Source organism: Mus caroli, chromosome 2 (genome assembly GCF_900094665.2).
Source record: "Mus caroli chromosome 2, CAROLI_EIJ_v1.1, whole genome shotgun sequence".
Lineage (NCBI taxonomy): Eukaryota > Metazoa > Chordata > Mammalia > Rodentia > Muridae > Mus > Mus caroli.
The window spans coordinates 139,291,700-139,316,709 of NC_034571.1; the positions used below are offsets into that span (position 1 = coordinate 139,291,700).

The window sequence follows — 25,010 nt, forward strand, 5'->3', positions numbered from 1 at the left end:
ATTTTCTGTATCCATTCCTCTGTTGAGGGGCATCTGGGTTCTTTCCAGTTTCTGGCTATTATAAATAAGGCTGCTATGAACATAGTGGAGCATGTGTCCTTCTTACCGGTTAGCAAAAATGTCAATGATAAATCATATGAGGAAAAAAGGAAAATTGTACCAAATAATTATGTAAAACTGAATTGAGGTGCCTGGTGGACAGATTAAATCTCTTGGGAGTGGTTACTATTGTCTTATTTCACGGGTGCTACAAAAGTGGCTTCAGATTCAAAGTGGGTTGGGTAGCTAGACTTGGTAATCCTGGCACTTAGGAGGAAGAGGCCAAGGAGAGGGAGGGAGAGAGATGGAGGGAGAAAGAAAAAAGACAGTGCACCAGCCAGCCCCAACACTATCACTACCACCAACAGAACCCTCCCAATCTGTACATGGTTTTGAATTCTGAGTTTTCCCTTCCTATTTCTGGTCTTCTGGCGTACATATTTTCATATCTCTTTCCTAAAGAATGTAAACTTTGGTGCTATTATTAGACATTTACAGAATTAATAACTCATGATATATAATAATCCAATTGGTGTTCTATAATGAAGATGTGTGTTGGGGAGTATACTGTATACGCTTACATTAACTTTTCTTAAACTTATTTTTTCACATATTAGTATATCCTAGAGAGTACTGTGTGGAGGTAATATACATTTCCTATTTCTTAAATAGGTAAATGATGCTTCATTTTATGGATGTGTTATAATATATTCACCTAGACCCCTTCTGATTGAAATTTGAGTTCTTTCAAGTCTTTTACTATTACAAAGCATACTGTAGTGAATAATATATTATCATTTTATGTTTTTTCCCAGGATGTGTGTGGGGTATAGGATGGAATTATGGGGTTAAGAATCGCCTTTGTAATTTTACAACATATTTCTAAGTTCTTTTTCAGTGAAGGTTGTGTCATTTTGTATTTTGGAACAACTGTTTTTGATAACTTCCTTTAATCTGGTAAATGCTATTTCAGTATTCTTTTAATTTATATTTCCCTTATTGCAAGGAAGGTCCACATCCTTTTATGTGGTAACGACCTTTTCCCATGGCTAAGACTTTCTTTCCTACTCACCTTCCCTCTCTTTCTTCCTGTCACACAAGAGAATGAACCCAGAGACACTATCCTGCTAAGCACATTCTCTGAGTTATATCCTCAGCTGTGCTGGATAGTTTTGTCAACTTGACACAAATTAAGGTCATCAGGGAAAAAGAAATCTCAGTCAAGAAAATGTCCCATCTGATTGCCTGTAGGCAACTATAGGAGGGCACAGCCTAGGTGCTATAAGAAAGTAGGCTGAGCAAGCCATTTGAAGCAAGCCTGTAAGCAGTTTTTCTCTGTGATCACTGCTTCACTTTCTGTCTCTGGGTTCCTGCCTTGAGTTCCTGCCTTAGCTTCCCCTGATGATGGACTGTGACTTGTAAGGAAAACCCTTTCCTCTTCAAGTTGCTTTTGGCTATAGTGTTTTATCACTGTAATATAAAGCAAACTAGGATGCAGTTTGAATTTCCTGTTAAAAGTTCTGGTCGTTTTTTTTTTTTTTAAAGTTGGGATATTGACTGTTTCCTTTTCTTTTGTTTGGATTCTCTTCCTATATAAGAATGCCAACCCTGCATGCCTTGCTATAAATAACAAAAGTAATTTCCTAGTTTATTTTTATTAGCAAGTGTAGCAAAACTGCCACCCTAGACAGGAAGAAAAGTTTATTGGTGGATAAATTGTCCAAAGTCTACTAGAGTAGAAAGCAGCAGCTTGACAGGAAAAGATTTGTCAATTTTGTCCTGGGAGGTGGCCTGTAGGCCAAAGCAACCTGTGAGTTAGTTAAGGGACTTTGCAGGAAGAAATGAGACTGAGGGCTGAAGTTTTCTGAGAAACATTGGAGGTTAGATCTCTGTTTCCTAGCAAAAACATCCATGGTGGGACCTGATCTTCCATCTTTAAACATACCATCAGACTGCCATTTTGGAGCCTGTTTGTGAGCTATTTTTCCTTTATCCTTTCTAGATTTGTGTTTGTGTGTTTTTGTGTGTATGGTGTACATATGAGTGAAGATGCATTTGCATATGTGTTTATGTTTAGGGCAGAGACAACCTAGGGTATCATTTCTCAGGAGCTATCTGCTAGGTCTTTTAACAACAGATTCTCTCACTGGAGTCTGGGATTTGCCAATTAGGCTAGACTAGATGGACAGTGAGCCTAGATCCTCCTGTCTTTGCATCCCTGTCTGCACTAGAATTGCAAGAATGCACGACCATGGCTCAATTTTTATGTGACTACTAGAAATTGAATTCAGATTGAATTTATTATACTTGTGCAACAAGCACATTATCAACAGAACTATACCATAAGTCCCTTTCTAGATTTTAAAGTCTTAATCTCATTTTTAGATTATAGAGACATTCACGTTGGTTTCCCACCATCCCTCTCCCCTGGTATTCCTTCTTTTTTTTTATGCTGAAAAAAATTGTTTCGAGGTAGGGTGCGGACTGTGGTTCCAGCTGGCATTGTATGTAGCCCAGGGTGGTCTTGAATTCATAGCAATTTTCCTTCCTCAGCCTCCCAAGATTACATTAAGTAAAGATGAAGCCAGCTGAGATTACAGCCATGCCCCACTACATGTTATAGTGAAAGTGATCCATTTAAAATTCTTACGGTGTAAGGAATAGATAAAATCTAGCCTTTTCTATATAATCACCCAGTTGTCCTAATACCTGCCAGCTCTTTTCTTCTGTGACCGCAAAAATGCCTGGCTCTTCAGTTACTTTTATTTAGTGTGTGCTGATGTGAGGGTTGTATGGTGTATGTATGTGCAGTTGTGTGTGTGTGTGTGTGTGTGTATGTGTGTGCATGGATGGGATGACAGAGAAGGACATTTTCCTCTATTACTCTGCCTTACTGCCTCGAGACAAGGACTCTCACTGAACCAGAAGCTCACTATTTTGACTAGGCTGGCTGGCCAGTGAATTCTCTCGACTCACCTGTCTTAGCCCATCAATGCTGATGTTACAGGCACCCACATGCCTGCCTGCCTTTTTACATGGGTGCTGGGAATTCAAACTCAGGTTAGATCCCATGATCACAGAGCAAGCTCTTTTACACACTGAGACATCTCCTCAGCTTAAATGCTTACATTCACCACTACCAGATTTCAATTTGCAGGTGGTTTTGTGTTTTATGCTTTTATGTATGTATTTTTTAAAGATGGGTAAGTAGAGAGTACATATTTCTGGGATATCATGTGTTGTTTCAGTTCATGCTTACAGTGTGCTATGTTCAAATCAAAATAAAAAAGTAAATAATCTCTTCAAACTGTTACCTTTATGGTGAAACCATCAAAAATTACTTGTCTATGTTTTTAAAAAATACACAAATGCATTATTGCTACATTCACTCTATGATGTAAAAGAACAACAAAATGTATGTTTTCCTAAATATAGGTTATTGTCCTTTGGCCAGTCCTAAGGAGAAGTTTTGATGAGTAGCAGTCATTTGTGTGCCCTTAAATTACCTTCTTAAAGGTGGCTTATTATTAGAAGAAATTAGACACACTGTAATTAGGTGATCATGATTAACAATACTAAAGAGAGACAGAAGCCAATGAGAAAACATTGTATGCTTTCAAATAAAATACTGAGTGAGAGATGACATCACCTGTACATATTCTATTGAGTATTAGCTTGAATCCAAGGAAACATCAGATACTTGCAAGATGAAAAGTCTTTCTAAAAGCAGGATTTACTTCTTTTTTTTTTTGATAGGAAACTATATCTTTATTTTTTTTTGATTTTTAATATTTTTATTACATATTTTCCTCAATTACATTTCCAATGCTATCCCAAAAGTCCCCCATAGCGCCCCCCACTTCCCTACCCACCCATTCCCATTCTTTTGGCCCTGGCATTCCCCTATATTGGGGCATATAAAGTTTGCAAGTCCAATGGGCCTCTCTTTCCATTGATGGCCGACTAGGCCATCTTTCGATACATATGCAGCTAGAGACAAGAGCTCCGGGGTTCTGGTTAGTACATCATGTTGTTCCAACAATAGGGTTGCAGATCCCTTTAGCTCCTTGGGTACTTTCTCTAGCTTCTCCATTGGGAGCCCTGTGATACATCCAATAGCTGACTGTGAACATCCACTCCTGTGTTTGCTAGGCCCCGGCATCGTCTCACAAGAGACAGCTATATTTGGGTCCTTTCAGCAAAATCTTGCTAGTGTATGCAATGGTGTCAGCGTTTAGAAGCTGATTATGGGACGGATCCCTGGATACAGCAGTCTCTAAATGGTCCATCCTTTCATCACAGCTACGAACTTTGTCTCTGTAACTCCTTCCCTGGGTGTTTTGTTCCCAATTCTAAGAAGGTGCACAGTGTCCACACTTTGGTCTTCATTCTTCTTGAGTTTCATGCGTTTATCAAATTGTATCTTGAGTGAAGTAACACAATCACAAAAGAACTCACACAATATGTATTCATTGATAAGTGGATATTAGCCCAAAACTTAGGATACCCAGGATTTACTTCTTGAAGAACCTAAACCAAGATGTTCCTGCTTAAAGGCCTTCTTGTAGAGTGAGAAACACTTTCACGTTAATGATTATACAAGTAAACTCAAATTAGCCATCACTGGGCCTTTGCTTGTAATTGGATATACTTATTTTAAGTGTCGAAGAAGACATTTTACTTGGAAATGCCCTGTGCATTATTTAGAAAATTCACCATTAAAACAAATAAAAAATAAAGGACAAATGCATGCTAAATGTAAGTAGAATGCTTACATGAGCTCTAGGAAGTGAAAATTAAGTAAAGATGAAACCAAAAGGATATAGTTTCTTTTTCTCTGAATTTGAATTCTAAAAACAGAACAAATACTGGCACATACCATGAAGTTTGAATTTCTTCCTAATCACTGCTTTCTGTTTGCCATGCTTCTATATTCAGAAAACTGAAAATGGTAGTTGCTTATACACACAATCAGACACTTAACAATAATCCCAGGAAAATTATCCTTATCTTTGTTTTATAATGAATTCCAGGAACAATCAGGTCAATGGAGAATCTTAGGTGCTGTTGAGAACTACCAATTTTATGACAATCATTGAAATTGTGCTGCATTACAGCCTCTTTGAGGATGTACAAACAGACCAGGATGTAAATAACCCTCTTCTATTTTCTCGTTTCGGCTCTTTTCCCCCATGTTAATCAAACCCGCTGCTATTGAAGACAATAGAGTATAGAAACTATATCTGATTTTTTCAGGTGTTTATTATTTTGCAATTATCTGACAGAATAAAGACTGATGTTTAGTTAGTTCCCATATGTGAGACATTGCCTTTCTGCATTATTTACAATATATGAAAACCTACTTAGCAAACATAGAAAAATATAATACATTCAGCAATCAAAAATTGTAACAATGAATGGCTCTAGATAAGATGAGCTAGTGTTGTGAAATGGGTTTTCATGGGAAACTGTTTCAGCATTGTGAGTGGTGATGTGTAAAGCTCTCTTCATAGGAATGATGAAAACTGAAAATACAGTGGGCTCAAAGGCTGCTGCTGCCAACTGCCTAGATGACCTTGAACAAGTTTGCTAACCTCTCTTGAGTGTCATTGTTTTGGTCTGTAAGTTAGAATTTCCAGAGATGCTCTGTGATATGTCACTAGAGCTTACAGGGTCACACCGATGCAGAACACTTCACCTAGTAGGGGCTGAAGAATAGTGACAATATTGTTAGTAAAGAAAATGAGATTCCATTTGGGGGTGGGGGTTGTAATCTCTTAAATAAAAGGATTTTCAAAAGACTAAGAAGAAAGTTTGAGGGCAATTTTATTAGATTTTGAAATAAAGGCAACAATATAGACAAACTAAAAATCCCAGCAACCACCAGAAAGGGTAACTGAGAAAAACTCATGCCTTTTAAAGTTAGCCATGGAGGTCAGAGAAACAGTGAAGAATGGTAGGAAAATATGCTTAGAAGCTGCAAACATAAATCAGAAGATATTTGATCTCAGGCTTTTGTATCCCAGGGACTCATTAGGTCTAGAAATAGAGAGCACTCCCAGGAATAGAAGTGGGTTAGTGAGTTGAGGAAAACAGCACCCCCCCAAATCCCTTCACTCAGTTATGGCCATTCACAGTTTTCCCCAACCTCTCTATGCTTTGTTCATTGGATTTCCAAATATTAACCTTGATGTAGTTTTCTCCACTCCCGACTGTCCTGTCACAAGAGAAAAGTATAAAAGTCTTTGAAGAGAATTTAATTGTTACGTCTACCTATCCTTATAAGTCAAAGTGTAATCCCACCTCTTTCAAAAGAGCACATTTCAGAGAAGAGGGTAAGCCAGGGTTAGCACAGCTCGTAATCTCAGCTCTTAGAAGGATGAAACTGGAGGATTAAACCTGGACTAAGTTTCGGATCAGCCTGGCCTACATAACAAGATCCTCCTTTTTCATAACAACAGAAGTGGGGGGCATTAAAGAGGAAGATGAGAGATGGCAAGAGGGAGAAAGAATAAAAAGGGAGGGAGACAAACTACAGATGAGGGCAAGAAAAAGGAAGGCAAATACCATTATAGTACAATAATGCATAATAGGACAGAGCAGAGGTAAAAGGTGAAGCTAGGGAAAGGAGTAAGTTGTGATTGGTTTATCAACAGAAGCACATCAACATAAAATTGACAGGTTTGGCTTGAGTGTCTCAGGGCAATTGGCATAGTTGTAACAGGGGAGAAATAAAAGTGATCTGAAACATTTGTTGACAGCTTACCACGTGTTTGGGAGTTGCTAGAAATGAAAAGAATTGGATCATAGGTAGCCCCACCTCCTTGGAGTTAAAAATATGGAAGGTGAGACAGGTCCATATGCCATGCCAATTTTAGTCTGCAGATAGCATGAAAACAAAAGTTCAAATCAAGTCATGATGGTGGCCCAGAGAATTAAATCTAGTCCAATCAAATATAGCAGGAGGGAACTGGAAAGAAAGATTTATGATGGAACTGTTATTTAAACTGGGCCTGGAGATAAGTTGGATTGTCAGATGGAGGGCTAAGGGAAGAGCAGAGAGAAAAGCAAGCATGTGAAGAGAGAGAAACAAGAAACTGAGGCCATGTGATGTAACAGTGAGAAACCAAGTAAAAGAAGTATGAAGAGAGATGGGGAAATGTGTTAGGGGGCAGACATTGCACTACCCCTAGATCAGCAAGGGATTTGAGGCACTCTGACTTATCTGCCAAGGACTTCAACTACAATCTAGTAAGAAGCTGGATGGTGGTGTTAGTACTAGCTACTCTGGCAGACCTCTAGTGCACTAGAATGAGCCCTGTTAGAGATCATGAATGAGTGAGGAGTATCAGCCTTGCATTACTGAACTAGAATGAATGCTTAGGGATTTCAGTGACTGAAATATATTTGAAAAGGGAGAAATCATTAGTTTGGAATATCTGTGAAAGCTCTCGACTGGTTGATAATGTAGTACTGGAACTCAAGGTTGGCCAGGTATCTGTGAACTAGTTTAGTTTCTATTGCTGAGACAACTTACCTATAAACTTGGGAAAGAGAATGTTTTACTTTAGCTCACATGTCCATGCCCCAGGCTATCACTGAGGGAAATCAAGACAGGAATTCAAAGAAGGAACTGGGAGAACTGAAACTCAGATTGTATAGAAGAACATTGCTTACTGACTTGTCCTTCATGGCTTACTGAGCCTGCTTTTTTATACCATTCAAGACCACCTACCCAGAAACAGCAACGCCAAGTGGGTTGGGACCTCCCATACCAATCATTAGGCAAGAACATGCCTCCATGGACTTGGCCACAAGATGGTCTGATGTAGGCAGTTCCTCATTTAAGATTTCCTCTTTTCAGATATGTCTAGTTTGTATCAAGTCGATTGAAACTAACTTGTGTTCATAGGGGAAAAATGGTAAATACAAAGCAAAGAAAGTAAAGATGAGTCTTGAGGAACAACCACAAAGAAAAAAGAAAAAAAAAAGAGAAAAAATATGGGATATACCAGAAAAGACAAAGAATAAAAAAAGGGGATGTGTTGTGAAACACAGGTAGCTAAGAGTTTACAGTAGATTGCAGTTCCCCCTCCCTTCTCTCCTCCCAGTGCCGCCTCCTCACCTTTCTATCTCTTTCCACCTCTACTTTGTAGAAAAGGGGAGGCCTCCTATGGATATCAACCAACCTTGACATACCAAGTTGCAGTAAGACTAGACACATCTATTGAGGCTAAGCAAGGCAGTCCAATTAGGAAAAAGTGATTCAAGGTCAGACAATGTAGTCAGAGATATCCCTGCTCCAGTGTGTGTGTGTGTGTGTGTCCCAGCTTGAGACCCATGCATGAAGGTGAGCCTACCCTTGACACTATTGATGATATTCTGAGGAGCCTAACATGACTGTCATCAGAGAGACTTCACCCAGCAACAGATGGAAACTAATGCATAGACCGAAAGCCAAACATTTACACACACACACACACACAGAGAGAGAGAGTCTGTATAATGTATTGGTATATATGTTTTCAGGGCTAACCTTGTGGTGTTGGATAATCAGTTTATAGGTTTTTCCCTAGAGACAACTACTTAATTGGCTTCAAGACTCACTAAACAAGAGGGAAACCATGCTTGGTACTAGAAACCTGGTCAACTACCCAGGACTAGAGAGGTCACAGAGGAGACTACTAGTAGTAGGAGTATAGTAGGAGGAGAACCTACTACAGCATTTTACTAAACAAACCTAATCATTAGCTACACTCTACACACTTGTCCTTGTACCCAGAGATAAATGTTGTCCTCACCTCTCATCAAAGAAACGTCTCTTTTCTCTTTACCTTTTTGTGAGCTCCTGCCAATATGTAGAAATGTCTCAATAGCAGAGTGAGATTTCCAGTGAAGACATTTTGGCTCAACACTGTGACATTAGCCCCTGTCTCAAGAGTTGGGCCTGAATCCCTGACCCATGGAGTGCTGATTCTAGTTCTTCCAGCTATAGGACATGGTTCATTCAGATGAGTCTCTTCAGTGTATCTGACTCCATTTATTTATTTGGATTAACTAAATTTCATAATGTCCTTTGTTGAGTTCTCAATAATCGAAATTTCCTTAAATATTTATTTCAATAGTCTTAAAAATTGTTCATATATTTGTTTGGCCAGTTTATTTCCATATGTTCAATCTGTAATTAATAGGTACATAAAGTATTTTAATTAATCTTATATTTATTCAAATACAAATTATATCTTCTGGCATGAATGAAAAGAGATTTTACAATAAAGAGATTTTTATTTATTTTTTATTTTTTTTAAGTTTTTTTTTGTTATGTATTTTCCTCAATTACATTTCCAATGCTATCCCAAAAGTCCCCCATACCCTCCCCNCTACTTCCCTACCCACCCATTCCCATTTTTTGGTTCTGGCGTTCCCCTGTACTGGGGCATATAAAGTTTGCATGTCCAATGGGCCTCTCTTTCTAGTGATGGCCGACTAGGCCATCTTTTGATACATATGCAGCTAGAGTCAAGAGCTCCAGGGTACTGGTTAGTTCATAATGTTGTTGCACCTACAGGGTTGCAGATCTCTTTAGCTCCTTGGATACTTTCTCTAGCTCCTCCATTGGGGGCCCTGTGATCCATCCACTAGCTGACTGTGAGCATCCACTTCTGTGTTTGCTAGGCCCCGGCCTAGTTTCACAAGAGACAGCTATATCAGGGTCCTTTCAGCAAATGCTTGCTAGTGTATGCAATGGTGTCATCGTTTGGAGGCTAATTATGGGGTGGATCCCTGGATATGGCAGTCTCTAGATGGTCCATCCTTTTGTCTCAGCTCCAAACTTTGTCTCTGTAACTCCTTCCATGGGTGATTGTTTCCAATTCTAAGAAGGGGCAAAGTGTCCACACTTTGGTCTTCGTTCTTCTTCAGTTTCATGTGGTGAGAGTGTGCACACAGAAGCAGACAGCTTCTGGGACAGGCGGGAGCCACAGAGCTTCTAAAGAGATTTTTAAAACCTTAAAGGTGGTCAATATGTTTAAAAGGTGGAAATAGGATAGGCCATTAGGCTATATATAAAATTGTCTAGGACTGGGGCTCTTAGAGATTTCTCTGTCCATGTGAACTTTTTGGTTGGTGTTGTTTTTTTTCTCACATCTTGTTTTAGGCAGTCATGTTTATGAGACTTCATTGACATTTTTAGGAGACACAATCTCATAGCAGACTTCCTGTTCCTCCAGCTCTTAGAATCTTTCTTCCTCCCTCTTTAATGTTCCCTGGAGCCCTATGTGTAGAAATTGTGCTGTAGATGAATTAGTTGGGGCTGGGTATTGCAGGATCACTTGTTATTTGCATATTGATTTGGTGTGGTTTTCTGTAATGGTCTCTGTTACAAAGAAAAGTTTCTTTGATGAGCGGTGGGAGCTACACTTATTTATCTTTAACGATTTTGAGTTAGGAGTCACAGATGAGAGAGAATATATGGTATTTGTCTTTTGGTCTTGGTATCTGGGTTACCTTACTCAGTATAATTTTTTCTAGTTCCATGCATTTACCTGAATATTTCATTATCTCAGTTTGCTTTACAACTGGATAGTATTTCGTAATATGTAGGCACTACATTTTCATTCTCCATTCATCAGCTGAAGGGCATTTAGCTTGATTCCATTACCCAGCTGTTGTGGATAGGAGTGCCAATGGACATGGCTGAGCAAGTATCTGTGGGGCAGGACACTGAGTCCTTTCTGAATATATAATATTCTATTTCATCTAAAAAATGTTGCAGGGTAAATGAAAGGCTGGGAATATTCTTCAAGTTATGATAAAATGAAAGACTGTGCATATTCTTCAAGGTACGATAATAGAGTAATACCATTTCTTGGTCTTAATATAACATATTTTATTATTTAAAAGCAGTCAACTATCCAAAGAAATGCTGTTAACTGGGGTGAGGCAGAGGAAGTTATTACAAGCAGTGTTATTTAAGGTTCAGAGAGAAAAAAACCCAGCTGTTCATGGACAGAATTTTGCCCTGGTGAAATTCTGAAAAGTAATCATAGATATACAAAATGGTATTGATTGATATTGCAAATGCTGAAAGAAGATTGAGAATTTTAATCTGATGGAGAGCCGTCTATTGAGTTTTCACAAAAAGCCTTATGTGGCCTAAAGAATCTCTTTAAGATTCTTCAAAAGAATTACTTAGTCTGCTAAATGAAAAATATATAATTGAGCTCCTGCCTGCCAAGCCATGTAATACCCAGCTCTCCAGATTTTAGGTCAGATGGTTTGATTCTCAGCTCTTTCTAAAGCAGAGGTATGGTCAAGTCCATATGAGCATCCTTCAGAACATATTTGCTGTAGGGATGCAGGAGAATTGATACAGAGGTTGGTCACAGAGTGTCTGAAGTGGAACTTAAGCAAACCATTGAAAAGCTTCAAAAATCACTGACCACAATCAAGTACTTAATCAGGATTAAGTACTTAGTAAAGTACTTAATCATTTGCCAAGATTCTAGGTAGAAAATTCAAGTGCAGGTAAAGAAACATGTGGGAAAATATGTGTCATTTAAGCTCCATATATATCAAGCTATGTTAATTTGCAAATGTTTAGGACTAGAAACTAGTATTGTCTGTAAAATATTTGTCTGATGGACCATCTTAATTATACAAATATTAAATTTTTCACATCATTTTTAGAAAAGTGGTCTGCATTTGGGAAACTTAGTTTCTCTTAAATGAAGATAATTAAAGGTTTCTGATATAAAGAACTGATAACATGGGGTGTGGTGGCTCACGCCTTTTATCCCAGCACTCAGGAGGCAGAGGCAGGAGGATTTCTGAGTTCGAGGCCAGCCTGCTCTACAAAGTGAGTTCCAGGACAGCCAGGGCTACACAGAGAAACCCTGTCTCAGGGAAAAAAAAAGAACTGATAACATATTTATAAAGTAAAAATATATTCAGATAGACAACTTATCATATAATGTACTGTTCTCTAAATAAAGCAATGGCACTTAACGTCAGCATTACTCAGTACTGACAAATGGTGTGCTTACAGTTCTCCAGAACGAGACGGTTTTCCCCAACTGGTGTCTAAGTCTGAAAGAAATGGGTTACCCTGAGACAAAATTAAATTAGAAGATAGCTTAATACAGAAAAATCAGCAGCAACCATATACATACAATGCTCTATTTTCATATAGATAACCTCTTCAGGGGTAAAAGCTGTTCTTTAGAGGCTTTGATAGGAGCCAGATTAGCTGAGACTTGCTTGCCTCATTCAGGCCAAAACCAAATACTTTAGAAACAGTTTGACAAGAAATAATTACCAGGAACTGAAATCATCATTAGAAATTATGCTAAGGAAGAACTCTGAACATTTAACTTTTCATATTCTGTATAGATACATATCTATCAAGCTAGAATAACCATTATGAAGTTTAGTCATTTATTTTAAATATCTACATCGTAAAGAAAATTGAATCTCATACCAATAATGCAAATCAAATAAGCAACGTTGTTTCTTCATCTGAAATATATAGTTATCCAGTCTTGAGTTTGTTCATGTTATATCGCCTGTATACATAAAACCTAAAAGAAACAATTATAGATGAAATAAGTGAAATATGGAAACATGTATTCTATCAGTCTGAAGGGGATCATTCTCAACCCAGATGGGAAATTTTCCTTTAAGCTATATATGTCAATTTATTTATTGACTTACATGTATTATAAGTTTTCTAGGTAAATAGTTAATAGCATTATTCCTTATGACTTGTTCACACATCCTTACTGTTATTTTACCCTCTTACCTCCTATATTTATTTCCTTCTTCCATTCCTAGAGCCCCCCTTTTACCCATTTTCAAATAAGGTTAATTATACCCCACTATTCACCTCTCTATTGCTCTCCCACACCCCACTCTGGAAATATACCCCTTTTATTTTCTTGGTCTGTGCAGTTATTCCAGGATGTGTGTGTACTCTCATCTGAAGTACACCTCATTGCCAGGAGCCTTCTGCCAAGTCTGAACATGCTACATTGTCTTCCTGGGTTTGGGTTACCTCCCTCATTATGATCTTTGCTAATTCCACCCATTTACCTGTAAAGTTCACATTTTAAATAACACAATAGGATTCCAGACTATATACATACCACATCTTATTATGCATTTATCCAAGTAACAGTATACAGATTTAGATGATCAACTAAAGGATATTTCATAAACGTGGAAAAGAGCAAGGCAGTGCATATAGCAGACTTTGGAGGGAGGAAAGGAAAGGAGAAATGATGTAAATATAATCTCAAAAATAAAATAATTTATGAATAAAAGAAAATACAAATATCCCCAAATTTGAAAAAAAATGTATAAAGTCAGAAACTTTTGGTCCCAAATATTTCAGGAAAGGTATATTTATCCTGTAATTATTGTTGTTTTAAATAATCATATTTTGTTTGTTTATGTGTGTATGTGTATGTCACTACCGTGGGTGCCCAAAGACACAAGAGGCTGTCCGATCTCCCGGAACCTGATAAAGGTGATTGTGATTCACCTGACATGGGTGCTGGGAACAAAACATGGGTCCTCTTCAAGAGCTGCCAGCATCTCTAACTGCTAGGCCATCTCTCTGCTTGTAAAAATGATGAATGCAAAACAAATGGAGTTGATTGAAAGAAGAAGCTGCATCTCAGATGTTTTCATGGAAACCTGCTGAAGAGTGGTCATATCTGTGGCCAGGCTGCATCTCCAGTATGGGCAGAACTAATTGGGTTCAGAGCTGATGGCAGTCAAGCAGATCTCTCATGATTCTTTAGAGTGCCAAGATCATAGAGAGAGGAATGAAATAATGAAAACATTTTTTTTTTAAATTTCAGTAAAATTCAAAGGTGTCCTTTGAAATGATAAAATAGAGTTGTAGTCAGGAAACAAAAGAGCTGTTACAAACCACAAAGGGATAAACAGTTGCAGGTGCAGAGAACAGGAGTTCGAAGATAATTCTATGGGAAGACAGAGACCTGCCAAGCACGGTGCCATGCAGCACTGGCACAGAAAAACACACACAGATCTGCCTGCTGCCATGCCAGGTGGGCTGTAAGTGCTGACAAAAGAGGTCAGCTAGGAGTCTGCCAGCTGCGTGGCCTCTGCAGTTGGAGTCACTACAAGGTGCAAGGAGGTGGTACACAGGTGGGAGAGAAAGAGAAGTGGAACAGTTTGAGCAGGATCTCCATGACACAGAGTAACAATAGAACAACCAGGAGGTGTCCCGGTGAGGATCCAATATTGATGGTGTGACAGAAGCCAGAGACCTTGAACCAAACCAATGGCTCATTGCAATGAACATTTGCAAGTGAAGATGTGTGGACGAAGGGGTATACTGTGAGACACACTGTGACATACTATAGCTTCCACAATGAGATATTTTCTATGCTTTGTTTTTAGTTTTTGGTCCGTTTGTGTGTTTTTTATTGGGGGTGGGGGAGGAAGATTACAAGGGTGGATATGGGGAGACGAATGGGGCTGGAGTGCATGATATGAACCTCAGAAATCAATAAAAAGTCTTAAAAACTATGGGTAAGCTTGTATCAGTTATTTAAAAATAGATAAAGTAAATATTTTTATCAATGGAGAATTGAATCATCACATACATCAGTTACAGAAATTCGGGAAACATAGAAACAAATTTTACAAATGTCAGAAACAAATGCAGAGTGTGAGCTAGTCTGTACAACAAATCAATATCCAGAAGCAAGAAGGAGTAAACTGTGCCTTGAGCAAAGTCGGATATACAGCGTCTGAAAGCAAGTGGTGGCTTTTTAAATTTTATACTTGACAGTTATGAAGGTGTATATAATGCACTGAAATTGTACTCATCCCTCATTATTCTCTTTTTTTCTCTTCTGCTCTGACTGACTCTTCTTTGCAACAAATCCTCTCCTAACCCCATGTTGTATGTGCATGTATATATGTGTGTGTGCATGTGTGGACATGCACGTATGTGTAGTCACAACTGTTGTGTTTGAGATTGTGATAGCCATGCCATATTCAGACAGTGCTTCATATAGCTCTTCTCTGTCCTCTGTCCCTCACAGCCTTTCTACCCTCCTCTCCGTGATGTTCCTTGAGCCTTTGAGAAAGTGATAGAGATTACTCATTTAGCATTCAACTTATTCTCAGCACTTTAAAGATAGTGTCTTTTAAACTTCAGATTTGAACAAACCAATTTTCATTTTGTCTCATGATAGGGTTTTCTCTGTGCAGCTCTGGCTGTCCTGGAACTCGCTCTGTAGATCAGGTGGGCTTCCAACTCAGAGATCCACCTACCTCGGCCTCTGAAATACTGGGATTAAAGGCATGTATAACTACCAACAGGCACAAACAAAATTTTAAAAGAAAAATTGAAAGCAGCATGACTAAAGACTGGGTATTGAAAAACAAACTTGTCTGGGGTTGAGGTGAGTGAAGTGTCTTAGAGGGCATACCTTAAAATGTTTCTGTCCTGTGGAGATAACACAGCATGGCCCCAGAGAGCAATGCTTCCTTCTGTGACAAGCCTTCAGCTCCACCCTTCACTTACCTGATGTCAGCTATGTAAAACAATGATCTCTGCAACAATGTGACCAGGGCATTACCATTATGTAAGAAAGTACCCATAGGGAGAAACCACGTGCTCAGACTTTGCCTTAAATCATTTTAGCAAGAAAACAATGAAAAAGGATAAATGAAGCAAATGTGACAATATCAGAGTAAATAGGTAAACTGAGTGGTGGACAAGTAGAGAGAGTATCTTGTGTATTGTATGGATGTATAACATGCCAATTAAAACAACCTATGGCCTATAGGAATAAACGTTGGAACATCCAGGAGAGAGAAAGAGTTCTGGGATGGAGTGAGGCACGAGAGGATTTGCCCAGGAAGATGTGTCAAGATAGACAAATGATACCTGAGCACAGATAACCAGTCACATGGCGGAACGTAGATCAGAAGAAATGGATTATATTAAGTTATGATCTAGTCAGAGAAAAGCTTAACTATATGGCCAAAGTATTTGTAAATAAATTTTAAGTCTGAGTCTTATTACTCAGGGAGTCTTATTACTGGGAGCATAGTGTTGGGAGGAAGAACCAGGCCAAACTTCTATATGTACAAATGAGGGTTTGTTGTCTGTTCTTTTGAATTCCTGATAATCTTTGTATTAAAGTTTGTTTTTAAAATGGGCAGTTACATGGGCACATTAATTATAGTTTTACTCAAATGGATGTATCTGCTGATCTCTCAGATCTTGGTCACTCTGGTCTCTCAGTCTTGCTTGCCACTTTCTGTTCCTAGGCCTCAATGAAGACAATGTGCTCTCAGTCCCTACCAATGTCCACGCCTACAGAATTTCACAGTATCTATCTCTGCTGCAGGAATTCCAAGGAGTCTGGGCAAGAATAAGAGTTATGTGGATATGGACTCTACATGGAACTTTAAAACTTAAAGAAAGAGAAGCAGCTAGCTCCGTGAGTAAGTGTCTTGCTGAGCAAGTGTAAGGGTTGGATTTCAGATCCCCAGCAACCAACATAAAAAACAAATGTGCTGACCCACCTGCAAGCCCAATGCTTGGGAGGTGAAGATGGGCTCCCTAGGGCAAACAGGCTACCTAGACTATCTGAATTGTTGAGCTACAGGCGTGGCGAAGAGACTCTGCCTCAGAAAAAAGTGAAGATGGATTGTGGAAGACATGTCAAATACTGGCCTACACACAAAATAATTGAAATTGTGGATCCTTTAAAAAAAAAAGTCTGTGAGTTGGAAAGAGCTTCAAAGACACATGGTCAGATCTGGATTCAAATCCGAAATCTGCCCTTAGCAAATTACTTGGTGGTTTTTTGTTTGTTTGTTTGTTCTTGTCCTTGTTGGCATTTTGTTTTGCCTTGGGATTTAGTGGTAGAGAGCTTGTTTAACCAGACTGCAAGGGGGGGAAAGAAGAAAGGATTGCTATGAGAATGAAGTGAGGCAGTGTTTGTGACGTCTCTAGCCCTCCTGCCTAAGATCAGGTCTTGCCTTTTCCCTCCTTGAAAGTCTGAAGCATCTTTAGGCTGTGCTTATACATGATCTAGGTAAGAATTCAGTTTCTTTGGGACATAAACATGGTACCTTCTGAGAAATGCATGTTACCCGTGGGGCAAGTGGACTGTCCCACCAGACAAAAGAACTGGTAAAGCCTAAATCCTGGAAAATCTCAGAACTGAGGACAGCAGGCATGAGGCCAGCTCCCTGCCAAGCTACCTGATCTGGAACATGTAACCACTACACCCAACTAAGAGGCCCATGACAATCAGTCACATAGCATAAAAACCTGCTATGCTAATGAGGTGTCTAGATAGGCCTCTAGTGTTTAGCCAATGAGCTTCATTTCCTGGGTTCTTTCTACAAAAGGTTTTTAATCCCTAGTTCACCCTGAGTAAGATGTATGAATTCACACCCACCATCGAAGCATTTTGGACAAACAAGGGCTGTCTCCTTTGTTAAGGATCGACATTGCTGGAGAAGGCCTTCATTATAAAGAGCCTCACCTAAATCTTCCAAAGAAGGCCTAGGGGAGGCATGGACTCATGAACTTGTGGACTCCCGTTCCCAACTCCTTGAGGTCCCCGGCAGCGTCTGGGACACAGGAAACCAGGTCCCAGATCCTGGTTAAACATCATCATACTTATATACAATTTTGCATCCTTCCCATTTAATATGAAATATAATTATCATGTTACTGTGTAGTTGTCATATCCATAGTTTTGATGGCTAAAGAGTCTTTTACTAGGTAATAATTTATTTCAGTGTGGTATGACATAAGAATGTGCATTTGCTTATTTTATGCTGTTAAAAAGTATATTTTTGTGAACTATATTTTTTAACTATTAAGAATATATTTCAGCCAGGCATGGTGGCGCACACCTTTGATCCCAGCACTTGGGAGGCAGAGGCAGGCGGATTTCTGAGTTTGAGGCCAGCCTGGTCTACAAAGTAAGTTCCGAGACAGCCATGGCTACACAGAGAAACCCTGTCTTGAAAAACCAAACCAAAACAAAAAACAAACAAACAAAAAAACAAAACAAAAAAAGAAAAGAAAAGGAATATATTTCAAGTTTTGAGTCATAATGTTTGAATATTTTTAAGCTTTGGATAAAATTTTCAAATGTTTCCAAAATGCATAATTTCTTCATATACACCTTTATTCTTTGCAGGTTCTCACTATGTCGATCAGTCTGGCCCAGAGTTCTTGATCATCCTGCTTCAGCATCTTGAGTCTTATGATTGCAGGTTTGTACCAACACACTTGCCTACAATCTTCCTATGGTTTTATGAAGATAACCTTTTATTTAGTGAGGGAAATATGGAACTGATGAATTTGTTGATACATATACCAATTTCCTTAGCTATTCCAAAATAACAGTGGAATTTATGTGCATTTCTATTTAAAAAGCAAAGAGAAAAATATGGTATATGGTATCATTGTAGAGGAGGGGTTTGTGGAAAACTTGCACTTATGGTTGTTAACAAATTACTAGTCCTTTGCCTAAAAATGAGACAGACATAACCAGATGATGTGAGAGAATGAAGTTTTCCCCTAACAGATAGGCAACATTTCTAATCGTTTGTCATCTATTCTATTATCCTAAACATGTTAATGGGGACACTGCATGTAGAACTGCACAGGAGACAGAACCCATCCCCTCACTTGTTCAGCACCTATTCATTTAAACTTTTATTTTATTTTATGTTTTTTAAAGATTTATTTATTATTATTTGTAAGTACACTGTAGCTGACTTTAGACACACCAGAAGAGGGCATCCGATCTCATTACAGATGGCTGTAAGCCACCATGTGGTTGCTGGGATTGAATTCAGAACCTTCAGAAGAGCAGTCAGTGCTCTTAACCACTGAGCCATCTCCCTAAACTTTTGTTTTTAATACATGTATTTTCCCATGATGTCTTTCCTCTCTGTTTCCTCTTTGTAATCATGATGAACACAAATGTTAAGAACATAGCATTTCTTCATTTGAGTCTCTCTTTTGTTCTTTGAATTGTAAACTGCTGCTCTTCTGAAGGAGGACTGTTACAAAAGAATGGAACATTTCAGACAGTGTGTAGTACATTATAGTTTCAAGAGGCTTCGTGTTTGCAACAGGCAAGTTAAGCAGCCTGCCTAATATGTAGACAACATCTGTTACACTAAGTCACCATTAATGATAACACAGGGACCTCCTTTGTGGCTGAGTTTCATCCAGCTGCACCTACCCATAAAGGGTGCCAACAAAGAGGCTGCATATTTAGCTGTCAGTTCAGAATAACTTGAGAAAACTGCACATAAACCAAATTGAACCTTTGGAATCAGAGCCTCATTAATCATGGAGAAAGACAGCATATAATCTTCTCACAGCTAACTTATCATTTCCATTCTGTGTTTCATAAGATGCTCCCGGTCTTAGATTGTTAATGTAGAAGAAAGCCACACACCAAGAAACAGCTTTATGGTGCCTACCTGCAAAGGAATCAACTCAGCCAATAGATCCAGTAACTACAATTTCTTTAAAGCTTATTTTCAGGCAACATTTCCACCCACACTAGCAAATCTGATACTCAATAAAAAACAAAATTCTCAAGTGTGGGTATAGTTTTATTTGATTAACTGTTACTATTTACTTGGGTTAAACATTACAGTGTCAAGCAAGGGCTGGGCAGTAGTGGTGCACACCTTTAATCCCAGCACTTGGGAGGAAGAGGCAGGCGGATTTCTGAGTTTGAGGCGAGCCTGATCTACAGAGTGAGTTCCAGGACAGCCAGTGCTACACACACACACAGACACAGACACACACACACACACACACAGAGAGAGAGAGAGAGAGAGAGAGAGAGAGAGAGAGAGAGAGAGAGAGAAGAGAGAGAGAGAGAAACCAAACAGTTGTCAAGCAAAAGCCATAGAAAACTACTAGAAACATTCCCCTTTGCCTGTAAGAATAAGGTATATAAGTTCTTTCACAATTGGATTGTGAGTCCATTCTCCTATCCATTCAAGGCTTTTGTTGTTGTTATGCATGAACCCAGGGCCTTGTGCATACAGGCAAGTGTTCTACCACTGAGCTAATATCCCCAACCAAACACTGGAATAACACATTTTCTTCTCTAGGTTCCTTTGTGGTTATGTATTTTATAGTATAATATATCAGTTTACATATTTGATATCCACTCCAGTACCTTTTGTATTTCAGACTTGATGCTAGGCACTAAGAATATGCTGAGGAGCAAACCAAAGTTCCAGCTCTCGGATAGTTTTCCTGACCATATTTGGATAACAAATGACTATACTTATAAAAACAAGACTAATTGGGAATGGCATAGTGAAGTCCATGTTTAAGGAGGGACCCTATTTGTCTGAAGTCACACATTAAGCAAATGCAAGAGCAGTGTGTGTGTTCAGGGAAAGAGCACCTTGGTCTAGTGAATAGCAACTGTGTGGGCTCCAAATCTTCCAAGCACAGGGAACAGCAGGGAAGCCTGGCTGTCTGGATGCTGATGCAAGAGGAAAGTGATGTGGAGATCAGCAGAGACCAGCCCTCAACAACCCTGAAGATAATAGTAAGGAGAAGAGGTTCTTTGAGGGCATACTATTCTAGTCTTTTAATTACTCATTATTATTTCTGTTTGTAAGTCAGGGTCCTATGTAGCCTTGGCTGGCCTCAAACTTGCTTTGTAGCCAAGGCCTGTCTTGGACTCCTGTCTCATTATCCCAACTACTGGGATTATAGGCAATGCACCTGCATGGTAGGCTTGTAGTCTGTTGATAATCTTTTTAATTTTGTTAAGACTTGCTTTACTTTTAATTGTTTGTGTGTATCTCTCTGTGAATGTATGCCATGTATGTACAGGTATCTACTGAGGCTTGAAGGAGGTATTGAGCCCCCCTCCACTCCCCTTCCAGAGCTCAACAGTTGTGAGATGCATGACATGGGCTCTGGGAACCAAACTTGGCAGTGCTTTTAACCATGAAGTCATCTCTCCAGCCTTGGTTTATATGTATATTAATTCAATACTAAATTCATCTAAATATATAATTTCCATACCAGCTGAAAGATCTCTTAAGTTACAGAGATCATAATGTAAAACTCTGATTTCCCATCTATGACAAGATTTACCTAGTCAAGGTGCAGGGTCCACTCTCCAGAGTTCTGCAGCAGGAGGGGAACAGGGTCATCTCACCGGCTCTCGTGACCTCAGGGCCAGCTCTCCTGACAGCCACAGGAGGTGAGCTGCAAGAGGGACAAGGCATCATCTCCACACCCATGACATCTTACTGGAGACAAGTAGTGGGGCCAACTCTCCCAAGCTGTCACTCTCAGGATTGGCTCACCTGCATTCCCAGTCATTAGGGCCCTCTCTCCTGAGGGTTGCAGCAGGTGAGGGACAGGGACAGCTTTCCTGCTCTCATGGTCCTAAGGCCCAATCTTTCAGCTGCTGTACATGGTGAAGGACAAGAGGGGAAAAGCATCGTCCCTGCACCTACGCCACCTCATGGCAGACGAGTGGCAGGGTCAGCTCTCCCTTACTCTGTCCTCAGGACTGTCTTACCTGCTCCCCCTTGACCAGGCCAGCAGCACTGCTGTGCTGCCCGGATGAGGTGCTGGGCCTGTACTCCCAAGTGCTACATCCAATGAGGGGCAGGGGCACCTCTACTTTCCTGATTCTGAGGCTAGATCTCCAGACTACCTCAGTGGGTGAGGGGCAAGTGGAGGAAGGCATCCCTCCTGCATCCATGACACCTCACAGCAGACAACTCATGGGGGCAGCTCTTCCACACTCAGGCTTAGGGATGGCTCACCCAGAACTGTGCCACCAAGGTCGCCTCCACTGTGCTGCCTGGGTGAGGTACAGAGCCTATGTTCCCATGTGCTGCTGCTGGTGAGAGATGGAGACAGCTCTCCAGAGTGCCATATCCAGTGAGGGGTGGAGCCAGTTATGCACAGCCCCTTGATATCCACACGATCCCTCAACCAGAAGTATTCCCATGTTCTCTAGTGGTAATGTGAGCCGTGGACATCGACACATGCCACTGCCTTTGTGTAGCCATGGACTCAGAAATGCCCCTCAGTGGCATCTCATGCTGGGACCGTATCATGTCCCTATGTGGCAGGGCTGGCCACTCACAACGGGTTATTTCTCTCTACTCTTGAATCTCCAATTCCATCTCTTTTCATAATGCTCAAGCGTCTCCACTTCTCTTTCTCTCCCATCTGACCACCCCATAGTCACACATTGTGGTGCATGTGGCTCCTGTTGCAAGCTGACTACACAGCTAGTGGGCCCCTGTGCTGCATGGCATGATGACAGGTGGGTGTCCATGGCCCACTTGTGCCATGCACACTGGAGGGCAGGTTTATGGGTGGCATGGTGGTCCACAGGTTTTTATCTTTCTCCTCCTGTGCTGTGCTGTTTGGATTGGATTTGATTTTTTATGAGATCTAGGTATAAGAGAGTTTTGGCCACCAAGGCAGGCATCAAGCTAGGATGAACAAAGAACTGCATTCTGCTCTGCCCCTGACTGATATAAGAACCACACCGAGGTATCTCTTTGCCCATTGCCAGGGAGGCTAATTAGCAGACCTTTAAATGAGTGACCTATTGACTCATTCCCTTTTATCATCATTACCAAAATCTTCCTCAAGACTCTGTCCCATCTGATAAATTGTATGACATCCTTCATCACTGTTTTGTGTCCTTTGTCCTTGACACATGACAATGGATGATACACAAGATACATTCTTTTCTATTATTTTACCTTTTCCCATCATTCAGTTTTGATAATACATATGATATGCCAACAACTATGTTTTTTTGTTGGTGCTCATCTGTTTATTTTTTCTTGAAAAATTTTTATTACCTTTATTTTCTTTACAGTCCAGTCGTTACCTCCTCCTGATCTGCCCTAATACAGTTCCTCATCCCATTCCTCCTCTCCCCTGTCTCCAAGAGGATGTCCCCCCTCCCCCACTTGCCAGGCCTCCACAATCCCTGGGGCCTCAAATCCCTGGAGGGTTAGGTGCATCTTCTCCCACTGAGGCCAGACCAGGCATTCCTCTGCTGTATATGTGTTGGGGGCCTCAGACCAGCTTGCGTATATTGCCTATTTGGTGGATCAGTGTCTGAGAGATCTCAGGGGTCTTGATAAGTTGAGACTGGTCCAAATAATTCTGTGACTTGTTTGGATGACACTTTGAATGGAAAAACTCATTAATATCACAACAGTAACTTAGTAGTTTAACTACACTAAGATTTCTAAAGATAATGGCTTCTTTATCCAAACAGTCATAAGTAAATTTCAAATGGAACATGACATTACGGTGAAGGAATTCTAACTTCAGACTGTTGAAAAAGTTAACCAAGATGGCTTCAAAGTAGACTAACTTGACATGGCATATTTAAAATGAAGGCATTTGGTGATCTGATGATGGGTTCCCAGAAAGGTAACATGACTTGACCCAGGTCTCATGAATCAATTTTTAAATGATATTTGAGTAAGATAAACTTACAAGTTTTCACTGTAACATTTATGCTACATGTACAGAATATATGTGAAACACTATGGCCTGTTGTATAATCTGTGGTATTGTTTAGAAAAATATATCACCCAGTGTCAAACTATCTAGTGATGAGAATTGGTGATTGTATCAGAACCATCTCATGGGAAACTAAGTTAATTAGCTCAGAGTACATGTGTGACTTCCTTAGCAAAAATTTCCTTATGTCTTGCAAAGCAAAATAGTTTGTTTTTACACACACATACACACACACACACACACACACACACACACACACACACACTCATGTGTAGTGATTTTTCTTCAAAAATATTTTATAGAAGTGTCTTCCCAGGGCCAGACTGCCTTGGTGACCAAAAGAAAGATACTCAAATAGTGCTGGAGAGCTAGCTCTGGTAGTATGGGAGCAGGAGGGCTGGTGGCAACTCAGCTACCATCCAGGCCCATATTCATGGGTTTAAGTTAACCCATCCCAGCATCTACCTCATCTATGAACTGCTGGAGCACATGAAAGGTCTAGTCCTACAGATCTAGAGCTGCAGGATCTCCTTGACACAGAGTAACAACAGGGTATCTGAGAGGAGTCCTGGTGAGGATCCAGCATTCACAGTGTAGCAGATGCCAGAGGCCTTAAAACAGACCAATGACTCATTGCAACAAACTTTTGCAAGTAAAGATGTGTGGACAAAAGGGTACACTGTGTGACACACTGTGACACACTACAGAAAGCTTCCATGATAAGATAGGGTTTTTGTTGTTGAGTTTTTTATTCTATCTTGTTTTATTTTCTTGGCAGGGAGGTTGCATGGCAGAGGGCAGATACAAAGGGACAGGGAGATGAGTGAGACCGGGGTGCATAATGTGAAATTCACAACAAATTAATGAAAAAAAATTTTTAAATTATATACTTCATTCCAGTTTTTTTTTAACCTTTTCCTAGTTTGGAAATATATTCTCAAGAAAAAATGTATAATCTATATAATTATTAACTAGAAAGGAAAATTCAGCATTTGTGTTTGAGTGGAGATACTTGCAGTATCAGGAACTCCTGTGAGGTTCTGCTTCATAACTTATTTTTCCCAGAATTCCATTGTCCGAAAATATCACTTTATTGCCAGTGTTTCTATTTGTAAACAGTGTAAACTAACTTTATGTGATAATTGAAATCTGTGTCCTTGTGTTCAAAATCCCAAGCTATAGCAAAGTACCAGGAGGTACAGTGAACTTAACTACACTCTTTAGCTGGAATCCCAGTTGTAGTGTTTTATTGTGTTTTGTGTCTTAATTTCCACAGACATATATATAATGTGTATCTACATATACATATGTGTGTATATATTTGCTGAACTATTGAAATAAATATGAAACCCTGTTTTTTTTAAAAAAAAGAAAAGCCAGGGCAGTGGTGGCA

At 39.7% G+C, this 25,010-nt stretch overlaps 1 long non-coding RNA gene and 1 other non-coding gene across 2 annotated transcripts in view; one reads left to right on the forward strand and one right to left on the reverse strand.

The window, feature by feature from the left end:
- The window catches only part of LOC110307978, a 28,478-nt gene extending 8,860 nt beyond the window's left edge, over positions 1 to 19,618 (forward strand). Inside the window, exons 4-5 of the long non-coding RNA XR_002379492.2 lie at positions 18,249 to 18,324; positions 19,480 to 19,618. This is a non-coding gene — a long non-coding RNA (uncharacterized LOC110307978). The remainder of the gene's footprint in view (positions 1 to 18,248; positions 18,325 to 19,479) is intronic.
- A 2,895-nt stretch (positions 19,619 to 22,513) lies between these two features.
- Positions 22,514 to 22,651, reverse strand: LOC115030492. The gene has a single exon (XR_003836086.1). It is a non-coding gene; the product is annotated as a small nucleolar RNA SNORA48 (small nucleolar RNA).
- Between the last annotated feature and the right edge of the window lie 2,359 nt (positions 22,652 to 25,010).